This window comes from Trichomycterus rosablanca, chromosome 12 (assembly GCF_030014385.1).
Source record: "Trichomycterus rosablanca isolate fTriRos1 chromosome 12, fTriRos1.hap1, whole genome shotgun sequence".
Taxonomy (NCBI): domain Eukaryota; kingdom Metazoa; phylum Chordata; class Actinopteri; order Siluriformes; family Trichomycteridae; genus Trichomycterus; species Trichomycterus rosablanca.
The window spans coordinates 30340772-30357816 of record NC_085999.1 but is presented as its reverse complement, the minus strand read 5'-3'; the positions used below and the strand labels follow the sequence as shown (position 1 = coordinate 30357816).

General features: G+C 41.0%; 1 protein-coding gene and 3 non-coding genes across 4 annotated transcripts in view; 1 reads left to right on the top strand and 3 right to left on the bottom strand.

The window, feature by feature from the left end:
- The window catches only part of LOC134324031 (glutamate receptor ionotropic, delta-1-like), a 235094-nt gene that overhangs the window by 65331 nt on the left and 152718 nt on the right, over nt 1-17045 (top strand). The gene's annotated exons all lie outside the window — the stretch shown is intronic.
- trnal-caa (transfer RNA leucine (anticodon CAA)) lies at nt 18-124 on the bottom strand. Its single transcript has 2 exons — nt 87-124; nt 18-63 (listed from the first exon to the last, which is right to left on the bottom strand). It is a non-coding gene; the product is annotated as a tRNA-Leu (tRNA).
- Nucleotides 1050-1156, bottom strand: trnal-caa (transfer RNA leucine (anticodon CAA)). The gene is made up of 2 exons: nt 1119-1156; nt 1050-1095 (listed from the first exon to the last, which is right to left on the bottom strand). It is a non-coding gene; the product is annotated as a tRNA-Leu (tRNA).
- On the bottom strand, nt 1411-1517 carry trnal-caa (transfer RNA leucine (anticodon CAA)). Its single transcript has 2 exons — nt 1480-1517; nt 1411-1456 (listed from the first exon to the last, which is right to left on the bottom strand). It is a non-coding gene; the product is annotated as a tRNA-Leu (tRNA).

Genomic DNA, 17045 nt, shown 5'->3' with positions numbered 1-17045 from the left:
GCAGAATTAAAGAGAACTGTCAGGAGTGGGATTTGAACCCACGCCTCCATTTGGAGACCAGAATCCTCACTAGAGAAGGAATCACACTTGAGTCTGGCGCCTTAGACCACTCGGCCATCCTGACTTACAAAATCAACCTGAGAAATGGGGAGTGAAATGTTGTTTTCTATTGTATTTTGAAGCAGAAGTAAGATGCTTGTGAGGGGTGGGATTTGAACCCAAACCTCCAGTTGTAGACCAGAACCCTCACTACTGAAAAAGTCACACTTGAGTCTGGCGACTTAGACCACTCGGCCATCCTGATTTACTCCAACAAGCTTAGAAATGTAGGAGAAAATCATGTTTCCTATTGTATTTTGAGGCAGAAATAAAAGGATCTGTCAGGAGTGGGATTTGAACCAACTCCTCCATTTGGAGACCAGAATCCTCACTAGGGAAGGAATCACACTTGAGCTTGGCACCTTAGACCTCTCAGCCATCCTGACTTACTACAACAAGCTGAGGAATGGGGAGTGAAATGTTGTTTTCTATTGTATTTTGAAGCAGAAGTAAGATGATTGTCAGGGGTGGGATTTGAACCCAATCCTCCAGTTCTAGACCAGAACCCTCACTACTAAAGGAGTCACACTTGAGTCTGACAACTTAGACCACTCGGCCATCCTGATTTACTCCAACAAGTTTCGAAATGTAGGAGAAAATCATGTTTCCTATTGTATTTTGAGGCAGAAATAAAGAGAATTGTCAGGAGAGGGATTTGAACCCACACCTACATTTGGAGGCCTGAAACCTCACTAGAGAAGGAATCACACTTGAGTCTGCCGCCTTAGACCTCTCGGCCATTCTGACTTATAACAACAAGCTGAGAAATGGGGAGTGAAATGTTGTTTTCTATTGTATTTTGCGTCAGAAGTAAAGATAACTATCAGTTGTGGGATTTGAACCCACGGCTCACTAGGTAAGAAGTCACACTTTACTCTGGCACCTTAAACTGAGAAATGTAGAGGGAAATCATGTTTCCTATTGTATTTTGAGGCAGAATTAAAGTGAACTGTCAGGAGAGGGATTTGAACCCACGCCTCCATTTGGAGACCAGAATCCTCACTAGGAAAGGAATCACACTTGAGTCTGGCGCCTTAGACCACTCGGCCATCCTGACTTACAAAAGCAAACTGAGAAATGGGGAGTGAAATGTTGTTTTCTATTGTATTTTAAAGCAGAAGTAAGACAACCGTCAGTAGTGAGATTTGAACCAATGTCTCCATTTGGAGATCAGAATCCTCACTAGGTAAGAAGTCACACTTGAGTCTGGCGACTGAGACCACTCGGCCATCCTGATTTACTCCAACCAGCTTAGAAATGTAGGAGAAAATGATGTTTCCTATTGTATTTTGAGGCAGAAATAAAGAGAACTGTCAGGAGTGGGATTTGAACCAACACCTCCATTTGGAGACCAGAATCCTCACTAGGGAAGGAATCACACTTGAGTCTGGCGCCTTAGACCACTCGGCCATCCTGACTTACAACAGCAAGCTGAGGAATGGGGAGTGAAATGTTGTTTTCTATTGTATTTTGAAGCAGAAGTAAGATAGTTGTCGGGGGTGGAATTTGAACCCAAACCTCCAGTTGTAGACCAGAACCCTCACTACTGAAGGAGTCACACTTGAGTCTTAGACCACTCGGCCATCCTTCACTCCAACAAGCTTAGAAATGTAGGAGAAAATGATGTATCCTATTGTATTTTGAGGCAGAAATAAAGAGAACTGTCATGAGTGGGATTTGAACCAACACCTCCATTTGGAGACCAGAATCCTCACTAGAAAAGGAATCACACTTGAGTCTGGCGCCTTAGACCACACGGCCATCCTGACTTACAACATCAACCTGAGAAATGGGGAGTGAAATGTTGTTTTCTATTGTATTTTAACGTGTGTGTGTGTGTGTGTGTGTGTGTGTGTGTGGTCAGTGAGACTAATCAAATGTGTCTCCTGTGGGTAGAAAATGAATTGCTTTAGTTTTAGAAGTAAAAAAATCTCGTAATGCCGCCACACCCCCTGGTCAGGCATTTGCACCCCCCCAGACAGGTAGCCCCACAGGTTGAAAACCCCTGCACTAGATTATATGATGTCACTGTTGTGAAAAAGTAAATACTAGCTTAATAACTGGTTTCATTAAATTTTTGACTCATTATTATCATCCTGTTGCAACTTCAGCCTCGTCTCAGAAACAGATGACATTAAATTCTTTTTAAGATGACATGAGTGAGTGGAATTTATTGTTCACTTAATGAAGGCACGTTCCTCTGGTTTTGGCTGAGATCTCTGATTCATATTGTTCTGGCATCTGTTTTAAATTCCTGGGCTGGTTCTTACTGTGCCTTCCATAAAACATCTGCAGGCCTGCCAAGTGTTTTTTATTCCATTTGGGGACCGCCGCTGTCTCAGTAGAGAATATAGACTCACCAGGGACTTTATTACAATCACCTGTTTTCAAGGTACATTTTATGGCTGTTTTATTATTTTGTTATATCTACCAAATAGATGCACTTTGTGGGTATACAATTACTGATTGTAGCCCATTTGTTGCTGTGTATACCTTTTAATACACTTTTATCCATTCATTAATCAAATGGAACCCCTATAGAATACCCACTGGCTGTATTATTTGGCTGATGGATTATTCTCAGTGTTACAATGACACTAACAGTAATGATATAGTAATGTGTGTGTGTGTGTGTGTGGTACTGGTATGTGTGTAAATACTGTTACAATTACTGGTGTTCAGTTAGAGACTTGGCTTTTTTTTACTGCACAATTTGTGTAGGGTAGTTGTAGCCTAGTGGTTAAGGTAGTGGACTTGCAATCAAAAGGTCGCTGGTTCAAGCCTCACCACTGCCAGGTTGCCACTGTTGGGCCCTAAAGCAAGGCCCTTAACCATCAATTGCTTAGACAATAAGCTGTTAGAGTACTGTAAGTCGCTTTGGATAGAAGCATCTGCTAAATGCCTTAAATATAAATGTGTTAATATTCCTCCAGTCTTATTAGTGGAAACTCTGTGTGCAATGGTTCGAAACTATTAAAAAAATATGATTGTATTGTGTATAACACGATGTAAAAGTGTTTTAGCCTCATAGCATAGCAGAATTAAAGCTTTTTTTTTTTGTAAATTGTTTATTTTTAAAATAAAAAATTAAGGGCCGCTCAGGTGGCGCAGCGGTAAAATATGCTAGCACACCAGAGCTGAGATTTCGAATACATCTTATCGAATCTCACCTATGCCATCCAGCTGAACTGGGCGGCCACATGACCTTGATTGGCTGTTGTTCAGGGTGGGATGAGCCGGACCAGGGTTCCTCAAAACTGGTGCAATTTCGACCTCTGCTGGCTGATTGATGGCACCTCCGCAGAGTTGGGGAATAATGCTGATCAGGGTGTGGCTCTCCGTCCACAAGGCTGATCCGCATATGAACTTGCCTTGTGCAGGTGAAAAGATGCAGTCTGTACTGCATACATGTCTGAGGGGGCGTGTGTCAGTTGCGAAGCTCCTCAGTCAGTGGTGGAGGGTTTGTGTCGGTAGAGGTGAAACATAAAGTAATCAGGGTAATTGGATACGACTAGATTAGGGGAGAAAATTGGGGGAATAAACTGGAGAAAAAAAGAGAAAAACAGTCTTTATTCTTGAATAAAGATTCAATAAATGGAATATAAAACATATGATGTGACTCAGTCATCTTCCTTTTGAGTGAGTGTAATAATTGAGGTTGAAAGGTGAGCACGACTAGAACGAAGCAAATTAAAACACCATTTAAGGCCAGGAAGTAGTAAAGTGTGAAAATAAAACACATCCTGAGGGAGGAAGAATACTGGGCGGCAGTTCAATGACCTTACACACGAGTATGGAGAAGCACACATGAGCATTAGCCTGGAGGGTAAGGTCACGATTGAAGTACACTTCAGTGCACTTTAGTCATTTCTTAACACAGCTCAGGAGGGCATGACCAGTCCTTGAATTCAGGAGCAGGTGGACACGTCGACTAAAGGGGGTTACCTTGAGGAGGTCTCAGTGCAAAATATTTATACCCAAAATGCTAATTACAGTTAATTAGGGTGAATTACAGGCCACTCAAATCACACTGCTTTACACACATCACCGTCTTTAATTATACACCTTCTCTCCAGTACAAGATTTATTATTTTTATTATTTGTGTCCAACCTACACTTAACGTCAGCTTAAAATGGTAACCATGTACATACAATCAAAATAACCATACAAGCAAATGCCATTTTAGTCCATAAAACCCACTTTTATCCCCTAAAAATGCCTCATGGGATAATGGGATGCCGTGCTCCCACGACTGATGACGCATGCAGGGAAACGCTCCCTACCTTACTATAACAGCGAGCTGACCAGTCGCCACAATACTTTCCAAACTCACTGTTTTAAAGATAAAAGTGATATGGAATTAATTGTCTTTATTTTTCATATGTACATATACAGTAGAATGAAATTCTTTTTCCGCATATCCCAGCTTAAACACAAAATAAACTTGCACATGAACACCCCTTTTGGAGGCTTTACGTTACATTTTTTAAACCACAGTGGGACCGAATTACCATCATTTTTTTTCTATTTTATTTATGCATTTTCTCCCATTTTCTCCCAATTTTAGCATAGTCAGTTTGTCTTCTGCTGCTGGAGGATCCTTGATTGCAGTCAAGGAGGGTATATTGCTGCCCATGCTTCCTCCGACCCTCACGCAGCCCTTTGCGGATCCCTTTTTCACCTATGCACTCTGCACAGACATCTCTCCATCTGCCAATCAGGGTCCTTACACAGCTTATGAAGACCCCACCCACATAGTCCGGTTATCCCGCCCTAGCAGAACCGTGCCTTCTTCAGGCACTGCCAATTATGCTCGTTAGATGGCGCCCAGCCGACCTGTTTTAAAACCGTGTCTATGTGAGTACAGGTACTAGTTTGGCTTGTCCACAGTCCAGACCTTTCTTCAATTAATAGCATAATTAAGTGCAACATATGGCAACAAAGATTCCAGACTATTAAGAAGCTGAAGGGTAATATTGTACAAAAACAAGAAAAAGTTGTAAACACGCCGCTGCCTCTTTTGTGGAATGTATTACTTTTACATTTGGGGCATTAGAGCAGACAACGTTATCCAAAGCAACTTACAGTTATCACTGTAATTTAAGCAATTGAGGGTTAAGGGCCTTGTTTAGGGGCTCAAAAGTGGCAGTTGGTGATGGTGGGGCTTGAACTGGCAACCTCATGATTACTAGTCTAGTACCTTAACCACAGAGCTACCACTGCCCTATGTATTGCAGCTAAGTAAGAATGAGCATGTACACCGATCAGCCATAACATTAAAACCACCTCCTGGTTTCTACACTCACTGTCCATTTTATCAGCTCCACTTACCATATAGGTTTTTGGCCTGCTTTTATGCTGTTCTTCAATGGTCAGGACTCTCACAGGACCACCACAGAGTAGGTATTATTTGGGTGGTGGATGATTCTCAGCTCTGCACTGACATGGTGGTGGTATGTTAGTGTGTGTTGTGCTGGTATGAGTGGATCAGACACAACAGCGCTGATGGAGTTTTTAAACACCTCACTGTCACTGCTGGACTGAGAATAGTCCACCAACCAAAAATATCCAGCCAACAGCGCCCCGTGGGCAGCGTCCTGTGACCACTGATGAAGGTCTAGAAGATGACCAACTCAAACAGCAGCAATAGATGAGCGATCGTCTCTGACTTTACATCTACAAGGTGAACCAACTAGGTAGGAGTGTCTAATAGAGTGGACAGTGAGTGGACACGGTATTTAAAAACTCCAGCAGCGCTGCTGTGTCTGATCCACTCATACCAGCACAACACACACTAACACACCACCACCATGTCAATGTCACTGCAGTGCTGAGAATGATCCACCACCCAAATAATACCTGCTCTGTGGGGGTCCTGTGGGGGTCCTGAAAACTGAAGAACATTGAAGAGAACATTGAAGGTGAAAGCAGGTTAAATCAGTATATAGAGAAATAGATGGACTACAGTCAGTAATTGTAGAACTACAAAGTGGCTCCTATATGGTAAGTGGAGCTGATAAAATGGACAGTGAGTGTAGAAACAAGGAGGTGGTTTTAATGTTATGGCTGATCAGTGTATATAATTTCAAAAAGTAAATTTATTTAGTTGAACTCTTAAATATCTTGATTGCACTTTTTAAATACAGTCAAAATCATTTATGTTGTCAGTTTTTATTTAAATTTTTTCTTCTATGATAACTTTTTTGGTATTTGGGTCGTAATACAAATTGCAAATGGCCTCAGAATTCTCAAAATGAAATGATTTGGAACGTACCATTTGGAATTTGATATGAACTCCTTATACAGGTGCACTGAAAAGGAAACAAAGTAAAAATTATTATCTTATATGTAACTCAAACCATGTCCACAAAGCCATTAGGGATTCAGCTCCATACTCCTTATACTTTTACACTATAAAGCGAATAAGATAATCACATGCATGAGTGAGTATTACAATTACAATGTTAGCAAAATGAAAAAAAATAAAGTTAAAAATGATCCACAACAAAGCCGGGGCTAAAACGCCTTCACACAATAGCACACAAACAGGGTGTATTTAATATTGTCCTTGTATATCACACACTGACTTCAAGTGTAGTTTTTCTTAGATTCATCACCTTCTCATAACCCTCCCCTTAGATGAACACAAAGACCGACAATTAATCATGTCCTTACTGAGCGCTCATAAATATTCATCCACTCAACATTTATCTCTCTAATATTTGTCATCAGTGTGTTCATTTACACCCGCATGCAAATTCATGCGTTGTTTCTTTACACAAGTATCCTCTGTTAAATTATTCTGTTTTTTCAGACAGAAGTTTATGTTTCAATTATTTAGTTATACAGTTTTGTATAAGTGTGATGTTGTAGGTTCTGTATTTATTCCTTTAGAATATTTGTTTCACAGCCTGAGCATTGTTATTTAGATAGCTACTTTAACCATGGTGCATTGAGACATGTATTATTACTGCTTAGTTGTTTGAGAGGAGAAGTGACGGGGACCCAGAGTTTGACCCATGGGTGGGTCACGACCCAGGGTTTGAAAAAAATGTGTGAATATGAGACGAATCTGCAGTAGTGTGGAATAATCGCCAGATTCACTCTGAAAGCTCCACATGTATCTGTGTTTATCTGGATTTTCCTCCTGTTTCACCTTTAAACTTGTGTTACGGCTCGGGGTTCTGAGAAATTGTAAGAATCAGCTTTTTATTTCAGTGTTTTATATTATATTTGTGTTATTTTCAGTGTATAAGTGTATAAATGTTTGCTATACATCCTTATGAAACACTCCCAGAGAAATATAATAATAATGAAATAAACTTGTATGAGAACTCCCCCTTGTGGAACCTTTATGTTACATTCTGTAAACCACAGTGGGACCAGATTGTACAGAGAAGTGCAGAGAGAGTAAGATCAGAGAGAGTTAGACCTTGAATAATCCAAAAAAAACAAGCACATATTTATTGTTGAAGAAGACAATGCTAATGTTTTAACTTAGCAAGAGTTCAGATATCAATACTTTTAATCACAGTGTGTCTTGCCATGCTCTCACACTGGTCTTTCACACTGCTGGTGGGTGACTTTATGCCTAACAGCTTGGCTTTTGGTTTGGAGATTGGGCAGACCACAATAAGGTCTTGATCTGCTGATCCTCAATCCATACCTTGCTTGACCCGGCTTTGTTTTTTTTTTCCCAGCAGGACAACGATCAGTGCCACATTATTGTACGTTGCTTGATTCTTGCATCCTTCATAATGACAAATCTGCCCGATACCAATTTTCATTAGATGACCACCAATCATCTATTACATTTTACAGTGAGTGTATAGAACCAGCTTATAGACCGATCCAGGCTCTGTCTGATCATGAGATGACCAGGTGTTGGACCAAGCCAAAAACTAGACTCATCAGAGATGATGACCTCACTCCATTAGTCCTTTATGGTCAAATCCTTATGGTCTTTTGCAAACCATTATTTGGAAAATTGGCACTATTACTCAACCCCCAGCCTTAGTACTTAGTGGAACATTCTTTTGCGTTAATATCATCTTATATGTGATTTCTGTAAGTGCTTAAAATCTTCTGACACCTCTCTTCTGGAATCTTCGTCCATTAGTGCAAAAGCTTCCAGCTCATTGAGCTTTGATGGCTTTCATGCTGCAACTGCTTTATTTAAATACAGGCCCAGGAAAAGATTTTCTGTTGGATTTAGATCCAGAGAATGGGAAGGCCACTCTTTTTTGGTTGACTTGAAAGTGTGCTTGTAATTATTTTCTTGCTAGAGGGTCTAATTATCACCAAGAAGCCAGAACACTTATCCTCAAAATGCATTGGTATTTTAGTAAATCCATTAAGCTAGACACATGGTCAAGGTTGCCAGTTCCTTGCCTGACTAACCGCTGATCCATATGGCCAAACAGTTCCAGTTTTGACTCACTTGATCGAAGTGTGTCCCAAAAATCTGCAAACCTATCCAAATTCCTTCTGGCATGTTCCAGTCGTGCACTTAATGTAATGATTAAGACTACAAAAATAATACAGCCAGGTTCAACTTTGACATAAAGACATTAAGAACATTTAAACTTTTATCAAATTATGGCCATGGGTCTGTTTTTAAAGATTTTATTCTGTCCTAGTTCACTAAAATGTTTCACAGTGAGGTTTTGTCGTCAGGTACAGACTAACAGAGAGGCCACTGTGGCACAGATTGCAAAAAAGTGTCTGAATTAAACATTTCTCTGTATGGGGTTGCAAAGTCGCAGGCCACTAAAAGTGCCCATGCTACCAAATGTAGAAATGATACAGTGATACAGTCTTCCATTACAAGTTCCATTACACATCTTACCATGAACCCGTGACAACTTCATTCAGTAACGGGGAAAAAATAACATTAGCTGCGTATTTTACTAAAATGTCCTTTGTATGGAAATATTTTAGTCTGGAAATGCAGAAAAGCAAAACAGCTACTTGCAATTTGTGCAAAGCAAGCGTGTCAAGTGGTGGAAGAAAGGTTTCGCCGTATAAAGGACCTATTTAATCAAGCACCTGCAGAAGTTTCACATTGTTTGTTTGTTTGTTTATTAGGATTTTAACGTCATGTTTCACACTTTGGTTACATTCATGACAGGAACAGTAGTTACTTATTTACACAAGGTTCTGTGAAGGCAAGGGTTAATTGGCGGAGGAAATGAGAAATAAAATTTAGTCAGTGGGGTCAGTGTACAATAATCATTTTAAGGATCTCTATCTGATTATTGCCTTAAAAATCTCTTTGGTTCCATGTTTGTGAAGTGCAGCAGCTGTACACTGAAGAGCTCTGAACCCGCTGCATGTCTCAGAAGAGAACTTTATCAAAAGAAGTGGGATTTTATTTTGAAAGATTGAAGACTGTATCATTTCTAAGTTGAGGGAAACGCTTCAGTATTATCATAAGGAGTATTTGCAGGATGGGCTTGAAGTTTGGACTTGAGCAAAGCACACTTCTTGCAAAGGAGGAGGAAAAAGCCTATTATAATATAGGTTATTGGATTTTGGATGAAGATGAGCATGTGACAGACCCAATTGAAATCAACAAAAGAACATCTGCCCCTGAGTCCCCATAGAGTCAGTGCAAGATGTGACAAATATCGGAGGCTTAAATAATCGGTGGCATTGAAAATGAGGTAAAGTTAAACCACCTGAGACCTTGGGATGCTGCTAAAAAAGTCTTTCAGAGCGTAAGCATTTTAGGATTTAAAAACATAACAAAAGGCCTTATTGAACTTCTGAAAAAAGAACTGGGGAAAAAGAACAATGGGCCACACTCACTGTGTTATGATTGTGTGTGTGTGTGTGTGTGTGTGTGTGTGTGTGTGTGTGTGTGTGTGTGTGTGTGTGTGTGTGGCATTCAGTGGAAGAGATTTGCTATAACAGAGGGAATCAGAAAGGAGGCGTTTATAACATTAAACCCACCTCCTTGTTTCTACACTCACTGTCCATTTTATCAGCTCCATTTACCATATAGAAGCACTTTGTAGTTCTACAATTACTGACTGTAGTCCATCTGTTTTTCTGTATGCTTTGTTAGCCCCCTTTCATGCTGTTCTTCAATGGTCAGGACCCCTACAGGACCACCACAGAGTAGGTATTATTTAGGTGGTGGATCATTCTCAGCACTGCTGTGACAATGACATGGTGGTGGTGTGTTAGTGTGTGTTGTGCTGGTATGAGTGGAGTGGAGTTTATAAACACCTCACTGTCACTGCTGGACTGAGAATAGTCCACCAACCAAAAATATCCAGCCAACAGCGCCCCGTGGGCAGCGTCCTGTGACCACTGATGAAGGTCAGCAATTCAAAGAGCAGCAATAGATGAGCGATCGTCTCTGATTTTACATCTACAAGGTGGACCAATTAGGTAGGAGTGTCTAATAGAGTGGACAGTGAGTGGACACGTTTAGCATTAGCATAGGTTTCATGTTTCATGTGTTTAGCAGTTAGTGTAGCCTTTAAATTAGCTTTAGCATTGTTCATGTTTAGTTAGCATTAGCATTTAGGTTAGCATAGGTCTTGTGTTTTTGTATCTGGTCTTGTCTTGTGTAAATCTGTGTTGTGTCTTTGTTATTATTAAATATTTAGTTTAAATGGCTCTGCATGTGTGTCCACCCCCTCTTGTCTTGTCCTAGCCCTAAAATCGTTACGCTTCCCTACAATGTTTCTACGTTCACTGGATAAATCTAATAAGAGTGTAAATAGTGGATATAAAAAGTATTTAGACCCCTTTAACTTTTTGTACACCTTGTTTTATTGATTTGATTTGTTATTTATAGAATTGCCAGTTTTAACCATAGAACCAAACTTGATCTCCGATAATGGAAGTGAAATTTAAGTAAAAATCAAAAACTGAATTCTTGATCAAAAACTGAATTCTTTAGCCGCTCAGGTGGCGCAGTGGTAAAAACACACGCTGGAACCAGAGCTGGGATCTCGAATACATCGTATCGAGTCTCAGCTCTACCTGCCGGCTGGGCTGAGCGGCCACATGAACAACTGTTGTTCAGATATGGGCGGGACTAAGCCAGATGGGGTCTCTCTCCCATAACTAATGCAATTAAGACCTCTGCTGATTGATGGCGCCTGCACAGGGACGGGAAAAGAGTGCTGTCAGGGTGTGTCTCTCCGTACACAGTGCTGAGCTGCACTGCACTCGTCAAAGTGTAGGTGACAAAATGCATACGGCTGCTGCCCACGTGTCAGAGGGGGCGTGGGTTAGCTTCGTTCTCCTCAATCAGAGTGGGGATCGGCATTGGTGTAGAGCAGAGGTCACTAACAGGCGGACCGCGGTCCGGGTCCGGACCCAGAAGCTGTCCCATACGGACCCGGACCTACAGCCAAAACAGAAAGTTATTATTTGAAACCTGGCGGAGCGCTTCTATTTTAACCGGCGCAGCTTTTGTAGTCTTTACGGTAGCGGTTGTCACGTGACACCACTCAGCCAATCAAGTCTGTGCATTCCAGCCGGTAAACACTGCGACTCTACAGTGCAGACAGTTGAGAGAGTTAGAGGCGAGTTACATGTGAAAAGACGGTGGAAAGAAAAAGAAAGATAGCGAACGTAGAACAAACGAAGGGAGAGATACAGACGACTGTGCAGGAGAAAGTTGAGAAAAAGACGAGTGAGACAGGAGACATGACGCTCTCCAAAAAAGAAACGTGTACAGCGAAAATACAGCATTTAATCCGTGATGGAGAGACTCATCTCTGTTCTTACTTCCCACTGGAGCACAATTTATTTTTATTTTCTCTTAATTTGATAAGAGAAAGGTTTTATAAGGTGGGGTGGCCCGGGTCCTCTCTGTGTGTGCATGTTCTCCCCGTGTCCGCATGGGTTTCCTTCGGTGCTCCGGTTTCCTCCCACAGTCCAAAAACATGCAAGTGAGGTGTATTGGAGACACTAAATTGTCCATGACTGTGTTCGATATAACCTTGTGACCTGATGAATCTTGTGTAATGAGTAACAACCGTTCCTGTCATGAATGTATCCAAAGTGTAAAACATGACGTTAAAATCCTAATAAATAAACAGACAGTTATTGATAACATGCAGATGTTGATACAACTACTAGGCTACATTATACTATATTGTATATATGTTATAGTGGTTAAGGTACTGGACTAATAAACAGAAAGTTGCCGGTTCAAGCCCCGCCACCACCAAGTTGCCACTGTTGGGTCCCTGAGCAAGGCCCTTAACCCTCAATTGCTCATCGTGTTCCGCTCATTGTGTAAGTCGCTTTGGATAAAAGCGTCTGCTAAATGCTGAAAATGTAAATGTAAATATCAATATATTTACATTATATATATATATAGTTAAACATTCCGGACCTTTGCTTCAAGAAATTTTCTCTAACTGGACCCCTTTAAATTTTAGTTGAATACCCCTGGTGTAGAGGAAGCATGATGCAATGGGCAACTGGGCGCACTAAAAAGGGAGAAAAAGAGAAAAAAATGCATTAAAAAAAAAATATATATAATATATTATTATTATAAATTATATATATAAATACACACTTACCAGCCACTTTATTAGGAACACTAATTTTGTTTATGCCAGCCATGTGGCAGCAACAACATGTCTACAGTTATACAAGCATGGGTCTGTAGGGTTATTAATGTTCACATCAAACGTCAGAATGAAGAAATAATGTGATCTGATTAGTCTTGACTGTGGCATGATAGATTGGTGCAAAAATATCCAGTTAGTAGCAGTTCTGCAGGCTGAAACACCTGCTTTTTTAAAGACATGGACAGACATCTTGAGGTTAATGTCATTAAGCTTTGACAGCTGAAAACCACATCAAGTTCTACTCCTGTCAGCCAAGTATAGAAATCTGAGGCTGAACTCGACAAAAGGTCAGAAAAAGTAGATGGTTTAGGATTGGAAAAATTGACCTGGTCTGATGAATCAAGCTTTATTCTGTGTGCATGAAGATGTGATTGTCAGGATCTAGCCTGAACAGCATCATTTTATAGACTTTACCTGCCTTGTGTCAACAGTTTAGGCTTGAGGTGTGGTGTAATGCTGTGAAACGTTGGCCCGTCTGAGAACTGTTACTGACTATGTGCTTCTTTTTACATTTGATGCATTTAGTGGATGCAAAGTGACTTACAGTTATGAATGAATACAAGGGCTGCGTCCAAAATCGCATACTTAAACAGTACGTTCTAGATTCGAGGAAGTATACACTGCTCATCCGGTAAAGCAGTAAGCTTTTTCAGTACACAAGTATACAGCTTCAGACGTACTACGTCCGCCATCTTACCAACGTCACATGATGCATGACGTTACATCGCCGCAGTTATAACAGTTTTAAAAACATTCTGTAGTTCTCCACAAAGCTACTAATAACGTTACTCTGGGTTGTACACAATAATAACATTTTTAATTTTTGTCTTTCTTACACTTGTAAACAGCCGAATCTCTGCTTTCCACCATCTATCAGCTGCAGTTGAATTATGGGATACATTAGCCGACCGCAAGTGTGCTGTGTTTGCATACTCAAAAATGGCTGCCCATGAAGTAGGTTATCTGGGTACTTTTCGCGCACTCTTTAATATATACTACGTATTCGGACACACTAACTGCTCTCGCTTGCTGCTTTCGCATGCTGTTTAGTATGGAAGTGTGCGATTTCAGATGCAGCTAATCTGAGCACCTGAGGGTTAAGGGCCTTGCTCAGGGGCCCAACAGTGGTAATTTAGCAGAGGTGGGGCTTGAACTGGCAACCTTCTGATTACTAGTCTAGTTTTTTTTTAACCACAAAGCAAACACTGCCCTTTTACAGCCACAAATTACCCATCTTACAATAATATAACGAGTTATTTCATTGTATTTCAATACTCCCCAGTCACCAGATCTGAATTTAACTGAGAACGTTTAGATGTTGTAGAACTAGAGATGCGCAGACAAATCAGCTGAATTTGTCATGTTAACATGGGCCGAAAGTTTAAACACCTAGTGAAATCCATGTAACATAGGACTGGGACTGCTGTGAGAGCAAATGAGGTTCTACATTTACATTTTCAGCATTTAGCAGATGCTTTTATCCAAAGCGACTTACAGTCTAAGCAATTGAGGGTTATGCCTAGTTCACACTACACGATTTTTGCCCTGATTTTCGTTCGGCGACTGGTCTGCGCTAGATTTGCTGGCTCGGGAGCAACTCGGCGTTCGCTCGGCGATCAAAACTCGGCTCTCAATCGCTAAGTGTGAACTATCAAACAACTTGATCCGACCGGCTCGGCGACCTGATCGAGATTTCTGAACATGTCAGATATCTGATCTCAGTTGCCCGACTGGCAATGAGTGCTATGTCGAACAGCCAATTAGAACGCAAGATACGGTGTGAGGGAAACGCAGGAGAGGAGTGTAAACATGTGGGACAGGGGGATAATGTAGTTTATATCAGAATACACCGGCACACACACGTTTTACAGTATTTCTGACTTGATCCTCTACAAAACATAACACCAACACTGCATTGCAAAAATATTAATTAACCTCCAACTCACAATAGAACAATCCATACTGTTCGTGTTGCCAAATCCACTCAGATTCATTTATTTTTTCTCTTTGATTTTACGCTGCACATCAGCGCACAAACACTTTGATCACTCGCTACTTGTTGACGTGCATTTTTGGACGTAGTATCATTAAACCCCTCGTCACTTCTCACGTGTGTTTTTGCAAAAAAAATAAAAATAAATAATTTGTTTGAGAGATCAGAGAAGCTCGCCTGCGATTCCAGTTGGTGATGGATCGTGTAGTGTGAAACCTCCTATCGCCGATCAGTCGTGTAGTGTGAAATATACACCGACTGAAAGACTCCCGAGAGCAGGAGATTCAGTCGTGTAGTGTGAACTGTACAGCGACCCGACAAATCAGAAAGTCGTGTAGTGTGAACTTGGCATTAGGGGCCTTGCTCAAGAGCCCAACAATGGCAACCTGGCAGTGGCTTCTGCTTACTAGTCCATTACCTTAACCGCTAGGCTACAGCTGCATAGTATTAGTTCTACATAGTGTTAGTATGGTGCTTCTTTCAAAGTGGTCAGTGAATGAATTCAGGATTCAGCACAACACTGCTCTATTTAGGGTTCATACCCCAGGCAGTGCTGATGTAAGAAGTAGTGAGCTGAATCCCACATGGTTTTGTGTTTATCCTTTGTTGTTTAAAATATATAGTTAGGTGAAGGTGCCTTTGCAGGGATTTTTCTGCAATGCTTTTGCCAAGGAAGCAGCAGAGTTGTCTACTGTGACCATATTTTGGTTTGCAACAATTTTAATTACTTTTTCTAATGACCATATTTAAAAAAAATCTGACAATATAATATGAGGGATCTTCAAAAAGTGGGAGGGTGGGAGGAGTAGTAATTGGTCGTGTCTGAGAGACTGAGAGAGCTTATAGTCCGGATTTAGCTCCATCTGATTTCCACCTTTTTGGACACTCAAAGAAGCTATAAGGGGAAGAAGATTTTCATGTGATGATGATGTGAAAGCAGCAATGCATCAGTGGCTACACACTCAACCAAACACACTTTATGCTGATGGCATTAAAAGTTGGTACGATGCTGGGAAAATGCATCAGAAGGCGACTATGTAGAAAAGTGATGTCATTTGTTTTTCAAATTTTTAATAATAGGTGGTCCGTCGAGTTCGACAATGACATCTATGTGCAGGGGTGGGCTCTGAGGTGACTATGGAGTCCAAGACGGGAACGGCAAACTGGCCTAGGGGTTTAAGTGCTGCTACTGCTGCTTTCTTTTTTGCACGTGCCTCAGAGATGCTGGCACGTCGTTTGTCCTCAGATATCTCTGTTGCTTTATGCGTCAGGGTGTGCCATCCAGTTCGGTCCTGTGCGCACTCCTCAAGCTGCTTGGGGGCTATTCCAGTTTGGGCGATGTTGGCCTTGATGCAGTCCTTAAAGTGTTTCAACGGCCTGCCTCGCTTTCTCTTTTCTTTACAGAGCTCGCCAAAGAGGAGTTGCTTTGGGATTCTGTCACTGTCCATCCGGTTGACATGCCCCGTCCATCTGAGCTGGGCCTTCAGGATCATAGCTTCAATGCTGCAATAGCTTCAATAGAGTTTAAAAAGTGCAGAAACTTTTTGAAGAACCCTCGTAAAAGCCGCTGTTTTACTAGACGCTCTTTATTCTTCCTAATTTGCCTAGGTATTTTTTGAAGATGTAATATTTCCCACAAGTCATTAATTATTAATTAAGAAGCCATAAAAGTATCAAGACGTGTATAAATTTGTATTCTACACACAGAAGATCCTCAGTGACTCAACATACAAGTGATTCCTTACTGTGCAATTATCCCCAAATCTGTTTTGTTTTTGTTTTTTATTAATGTGTGTTGGGATTAAACTGTAAATGCACATTTGTGGTTGTTTATCATTTGTGCTGTGTTCCTCCATCATGTACTCTTGTCCTTACAGAGCAAACTTCTGCTCTCTGTCTCTGTGGTGCTCTGTAGAGCAGAATGATTGAGAAGCAGTCTGACCAATAACTGCATGTAGGGCATGTACGTCATCGGCTAATCACAGCGTGCGAAAAGGCAGGACCTACAGAGAGGGGTAAAACAATGCAAGAATGCCTGTACTATGTATTATTAAGGCCCTACCTAATTCATAATATGCAGTTTGCTGTGAAATTCAAACTTTAAGGTTTGTGTTTAGTGATTTAATGTTTTTCATTCACGTAGCGTTCAAGTGCCTCATGTTTACTGGTTAATTTGCACTATGAGGTGGTCCTTGCATTCCTACGGCAATTCAGTTAGCAATCGGTTAGTCAAAATGTCCAAGATGTCGAAGTGTAAAGCAGCTAAAAACACGACTCAGGTGACTGAGGTTGGAAAACTCCCAACCAATTCTGTGGACACAACATGGACGAGTTTTTCGTTTCTGAG